At 37.8% G+C, this 6,904-nt stretch overlaps 1 long non-coding RNA gene across 1 annotated transcript; it reads right to left on the bottom strand.

The window, feature by feature from the left end:
• Positions 1-2,404: 2,404 nt before the first annotated feature.
• LOC120003721 lies at positions 2,405-4,451 on the bottom strand. The gene is made up of 2 exons (XR_005469364.1): positions 4,258-4,451; positions 2,405-4,044 (listed from the first exon to the last, which is right to left on the bottom strand). It is a non-coding gene; the product is annotated as an uncharacterized LOC120003721 (long non-coding RNA).
• Between the last annotated feature and the right edge of the window lie 2,453 nt (positions 4,452-6,904).

Consider the following 6,904-nt stretch of genomic DNA (forward strand, 5'->3'; position numbering starts at 1 on the left):
GCTACATGGATTCCCTCTCTCTATTGTATCCGACCGAGATAGAGTTTTTGTTAGTCAATTCCGGACATCCCTTTTTCACATGTCCGGCACCACTTTGAAGATGAGTAATGCCTACCACCCAGAGACTGATGGACAGTCCGAAGTTGTAAACCGATGTTTGGAGGAGTATTTACATCATTTCACAAGTGGCCACCCTCGACAGTGGACTAAACGGATACCTTGGGCTGAATTTTGGTATAACACTACATTTCATCGTTTTACGGGGATGTCCCCTTTCCAGGCCCTGTATGGCCGACCCCCTCCAACACTTCTTAAGTTCTCTGGTGAGCCATCCATGGTAGAGGAGGTTAACTTGTTATTACAAGACCATGATACTATGTTGGAACAACTCAAATTGAATTTAGCTACTGCACAGAACCGCATGAAGCAGTATGTTGATGGTAAACGGCGAGAGTTGTCTTTTACCCCAGGTGACCAGGTATTTTTGAAGCTGCGGCCCTATAAATTTCGATCTTTGGCAAGGCATCCTTATCATAAACTCAGCCCGCGTTTCTATGGACCATTTACTATCTTGGAGAAGATTGGAGAGGTAGCCTATCGTTTAGACTTGCCTCCACACACGTCTATCCATCCTGTCTTTCATGTATCACAATTAAAACAGGTGCTGTCGCAGGGAACTATTAGCCAACCCTTGCCCGCTTCTCTTGGTGCTGATCTTGAATTGTCTCTTATTCCAGAAGCTGTTAAACAAGTTCGCACTTTACTCACTGGCCAGAATGGAGTTCTCATCAGGTGGAAGGACTGCCCATATTGTGAGAGCACTTGGGAATTGTCAGAGTTGATCAAGAATCAATTTCCCTCCTTCAACCTTGAGGACAAGGTTTCTCTTTTAGGGGGGAGTATTGATAGACCTGTTATTAGCAAGAAGTATGCACGGAAAGCAGTAGGTCGTGGCAAGGCTGGAATGGAAGCACGTGGCAAGGCTTGAGTGAACCAACTGTCATAATCCTTTTGGTCTAGTTTTTGTTAGTTAGCAAGTTCCTTTATGTAAGTAGTGGAGCAGTATTTGCAGGATATTCTATTTTGTAAAAGATTTGGGTTTTACTGGGAGGGTCCTGGCTCCTCGAAAGGCTAGGTTATCTTGTATTTTGTCTCTCTGTTTTCCTAGTTGTGAATCAATACAAGCTCCTTTATTATCTTCAGTTTGTGTGTTATTGAGTGTTGTTTAGCTCACTCTATCATTGGTATCAATGGTATCGAAGCCTACGATCTTGTTGTGCCTTCAACTTGGGTCCGCACCTATAGAGTGGCCGGCCATGGTGCTCGACCAACGTGGGCATTGGTCTTGAAGGGGAGGGTCTTGATAGGATTGTCCCACATCGTAAGATGTGGGAGCTAAGGTGTTGTTTATAGGGGGAAGGTATGGGCCTCCCTTAGTACTCAAGGTTTTCTAGTATGGGCTGGGAGGCCTTGGGTACAGCCAGCCCATATGGGTGGGTGTCGGTTGGGCCTTGGGTGCTGAGCGTGTATGGGCGCGACTCTATCAGAGGGTTTCTATTGCAATCACTGCAATAAAGACACACACAATACTGAAAAGTGCTTCAAGCTTTTTGGCTATCCTCCAAGAAAAAAGAAAATACATCAAGAAAGCCTTACTCTACTAATCAAGTTTTAGGAAACAATGAACAGAAACCTGCTAACAGCCAGAATATAGAGCTGAATCATGACCAGTACCAACACTTCATAGAATATATGAATAACAAGGGCACTGAATTTTTTCTAAGAACAAATGTGACTGCATGAAGTAGTCACCCTGAAGAAAATTGGAATGGGTACGACCCATAAAGGCTTGTATGAGTTTAGAAGATTCGCAGAGAAGCCTACTTTTGTTCTTAGTAGTATTAATCTAGCTACTAGTGATAGACTTTGGCACACGCGATTGGGTCATCCTTCTATTAGTGTATCTAAACTTTGACCTAAAGTTTTTCAAGGACATGTTTATGATTGTAATGATTTTTTTTTTTTGGCAAAATGAAAAGAAAGTCCTTCACTATGAGCACTACTCAGTCTACTACTTGTTTTGATTTAGTGCATATGAACATTTGGGGACCAGATTCCATAACTTCCTTAGGTGGTTACGAATATTTCTTAACCATTGTAGATGATTATTCTAGAATGGTTTGGGTTTATCTCATGCACACTAAGGAAGAAACCAAAAAATACATCATAGGTTTTGTTAATTTTGTCAAAACTCAATTCAATAAAACTCTTAAAACTATTAGAACAGACAATGATAAAGAATTTTTCTTAACAGACTTCTATATGAAAGAAGGTATTGTTCATCAGAAAACATATCTCTATACCCCTCAAAAAAATGGTATAGTAGAGAGAAAACACCAACATCTACTGAATGTAGCTAGAACACTTAAAATTCAAGCTGGTTTAGGAGAAGAATTATGGTCTTATTGCATTCAAACAACAGTATATCTGATTAATAGACTCCCAACTACAGTCTTAGACAAAATGTCCCCTCTTCAGATACTCTATAACAAAGAAATTGATTACAGTAACCTTAGAACCTTTGGTTGCCTTTGCATAGCCAATAGACATCCTAGTTCTAAATTTCTGCCTAAGGTACTAAAGGATACAGACTCCTAAATATTGAAACTCAAGAAGTTTTCATTTCTAGAGATGTGCACTTCAAGGAATCAGAATTTCCTTTCAAATCCAACATATAAAATGTCAGACACTTCTCCACATCACATAAACAAGGATTTACCTTCTACATCAAGCCATGATTTACCTACAACGTTGTAGGTAAACCTTGATAATTATGATTGCAACTTAGCTTCTGCTGATGTTCCTCCCATAGCTAAACAGTTACCCACTGGTTCCCATCGACATTACATCTATGCCATAATGAAACAAAAGGAACCCACTAAATACAAAGATGCCATACAGAACAGTAATTGGGTTCAAGCTATGGATGCAGAATTAAAAGCTCTTAAAGATAACAACACATGGGAGTTAGTGACCTTACCTCTTAATAGAAAACCCATAGGATGCAAATGGATATATAAAATCAAATATCAATCTAATTGTGCAATAAAAATATATAAAGCAAAATTGGTAGCTCAAGATTACAGTCAAAGTGAGGGCTTTGACTATAATGAAACATTTGCTCCAGTGGTGAAAATTACCACTGTTAGAATTTTTTGGCATTAGCTACATTCAACAAATGGCCTATATATCACCTAGATGTGCACAATGCTTTTTTGAATGGTGAGTTGGAGGAAGACATATATATGAGACTTCCTCCAGAATTTCCCAAACAAGAAAACAGGGAAGTTTGCAAACATAAAAGGTCCATATATGGACTGAAATAGGCTTCAAGATAATGGAATGTCAAATGTAAGAAAGCTTATTAGACTTTGGTTTTATCAAATGTAAGAAAGCTTATTAGACTTTGGTTTTATCCAAAGTAAGGCAGTTGTTTAGGTTCACTAAAATATTTTTCAGGAATAGAACTGCATTACCAGAACAATGACCTCACAGTTGGACAATAAAAATATGTTGTTGATTTACTCCAGGACACTGGTTTCACTGATTCTAAACCTATTAATTCCCCTATTGATACTAATGCTAAATTATCTACTAATCAAGGCACTGCTCTTGAAGATCCTCTAAGATACAGAAGTTTAGTAGGTAGTCTAATGTATTTAACCATAAGAAGACCTAATATAACATTTGCTATCAATACTTTAAGTCAATTTATGCATCATCATACTGAAACACATATGGATGCTGCTCATCATATACTAAGATACATAAAAGGTACTCTAGGGCATATCATGTTTTATTCTATCACTAACAATCTATAGGTCAGAGGTTACTGTGATTCAGACTGGGCTACCTACCTGGATAGTCGTAGGTCAGTCACAGGGTATTGCATCACCATAGGTGAAGCCTTGGTCTCCTGGAAATCCAAGAAACATAAGATTGTTTCACGGTCATCAGTAGAAACGGAACATAGAGCCATGGCTTCTGCTGTCAATGAGATGACTTGGATTCATCACTTATTCAAAGAACTTCAAATGCAACACATACAACATATGCAGCTCTATTGTGATAATCAAGCAACTATATATATAGCTGCTAATTCAGTGTTTCATGAGTGCACAAAGCATATAAATTGGACTTACACTATACCAGAGAGAAAGTGGAGGAAGACATTATCAAATTAAACCATCTTCATACCTCTAAGCAACCTGGTGATCTCCTTACGAAGCCTCTATCGATCAATCGCATTTAGCACTTAATCCGCAAACTCAGCATGGTTTCTCAACCCTCCTTAGTTTGGGGGGGGGTGATGAAACTCAGCATGGTTACTTCATTCGCGTGGCTAGGTTTACAGTTTTTGATGCGAAGGCGAAGGATTTCTACCAGTGTTTGGTCTTTGGCTAGTTTAATTGAAATGTTGCGTTTCATATGAGTTCTATATACACTGACCGTTTCACTTTATTATTTTTGTATTAAGCTTTTGTTTTTCCTTTTATTCAATTGGTCACATCAATTGTATGACCATTACATTTGAATTGATCTATACAAAAGCAACCATTGTTGCTGTTTACACTCACTGAAGTAAATTGAAATTGCTTTGCTTCAGATCCTTCTTCTTCCTCTACTTCTTCTTCTTCTTCCTCTTCCTCTACTCATGCTTAAATAAATCTTATTGTTTTTTTTCCATTGGCTGGGACCTTACAATTTCTGGATCATAAATTGAACCTTGCTTGGAATGCCTTCGAAGAAAGGTCATGTGATTTTAAAAGTTTCAGGTTCTTCATGTGATGTTGAAAGTAATCTTCCGTATATATATTCATAGATAGAATTTGCAAAATGGTCGAGATCATGTTGACAAGCTACCGGGAAAAAAAATACATTAACGTATGAATGCGACCTAATATATTCCTTGTTACTTGGACACCCTTCTCCGCTCACTATATGTTGCCATAAAATGTTTGTGTTTGGACTGTTAATTGATATGGTGTAGTAAGTGTGTTCGTATGCCAAGTATCTGAAATTAATTGACACTTGGGGACAGTCAGAAGCTAAATTTCGAGGACAAAATTTCTTTTGAGGGGGAAAAATATAATACCCGATCCAAAAAGGACTTAAATGACAAAACCATAAATATGCGAATGGCAGACTTGTAAATTCTGAAAACTTGAGGATATAATGGTCGTACCAACTGTCAAAAAGGAAATGAACAAAAATGTAATTGAAATGAAATGAAATTATATTAAGTAAAAAAAATATAACTAAATAAAATTGGGTTTGGCTTCCCAAGCACCCACACACCAATTGAGATTAGAAGGTTTTGGAGAGAAGTCTAGAAGCAATTAAGAGACAGCAAAGAGAAAGGTAAGGGATACGAAGAATACTCACTTTGCATCCCTTTTTCCTTGCAAGCCGAGAGCATCTTGAGAGAAGAAACTTTGAACTACTTTCTTCTTCTTTCAAGTTGCTAAGTAAGTTTGTGGAAGCCACTCAATTAGTTCTCAAAGCTGTCAAGATAGCCAAGGATCACCAAGATTGGCAAGGAGCTTGGATGATTTTTGAAAGACAAGAGGAGCTTAAGACATAAGAATTTCAACATCGGTGGTGAATCAGAGTTTTGGTGTTGTATATGATTAAGTTGAGTCTATCAGCTTCGGGTTCATCAATTGCCGTTTCACAAACAATCCAACAAATTTAACGACTCTGTATGATCTGTGTAGGCCAACACGTGGTGATCTGTTCTAATGGGATTGTGAGAGTGTCCGACTCTGTATGATACGATGTATGTTCTAATTTTGTATGATGGTCCTCCCATCCGATCCTGAGACTTATATGATTTCTCCTAGATTATTGTACCTTTGATCTGCTTGTGTTACTTGTCCCTTTTGTATTGTTTAGGTCACTATTCATTCAATGAGTCTTATGACTCAGGCTTTCATTGTTGATATTTTTTTTTGGGATAGTGTTGATCCGCTAGATCTCGGACCGTCCTCAGCTGTGTAGTGTTATATTCACTGCTTGGAGGTCCTGCCAGTTGTTCGGATGGGTGTTTTCTATCTTTTGTTTTGTTTATATCTTAACTAAACTCTGTATTTAGAAGCTATGCTCTAACATAGTTAGGAATTCTGGTATGTATGACCAATAGGCCCTGATCATGTTATTTTGGGAGTTATCAACCTCATGTAAATTATAATTTCTTATTCGTTTTTGAGTGGTCTGTTATCGACTCTAAGACTTGATTGGCCTTAGTGAGCTTTCGGGTTTATTGAGGTCATGCGCCGATCACGTGCCCTATCTGGATCGTGATAGTTAGTGACTAGAAGGTAGTAGCGCAATGATAGTTGGCAAACAACAAAGTCGGGTATTGTGGTGTCATATGTATGTGTCGGAATTCCTTGCAGTAACTTTATTTGCACTGTCAATAAAGATCTTATTAAGTAGCATAGTAAAATGTGTAGCTTGAGTGAATATGTGGTAGCAGACACTAACGAATGAACAAAAATAAGAAATAGCCCCATAAAGAATGGCACAGAACCCTGCAGAAGAAAATAATATTTCAATATCGGTCTCAACAATACTGCATATGCTCTTAATGTTAGAATACATAGAAGACTGAAGATACTTGAATAATTTCTGTGTAGACTGTAATATCGTCATAGTACATCTTTATACAAGAGATATGTAGTTAAGTATAGAAACAAGATATTACTAATTCCTATAATCAAGTAATAGGGTAATTATCTTCCAAGAGCAAGCTGTCATCGTAACAACTCCTAAACTTAAGCTATTAACATATTCTAATAATAATCACAATATCCCCCTCAAACTCAAGTACGACAGAAGCCAG

This window comes from Tripterygium wilfordii, chromosome 8 (assembly GCF_013401445.1).
Source record: "Tripterygium wilfordii isolate XIE 37 chromosome 8, ASM1340144v1, whole genome shotgun sequence".
Taxonomy (NCBI): Eukaryota; Viridiplantae; Streptophyta; class Magnoliopsida; order Celastrales; family Celastraceae; genus Tripterygium; species Tripterygium wilfordii.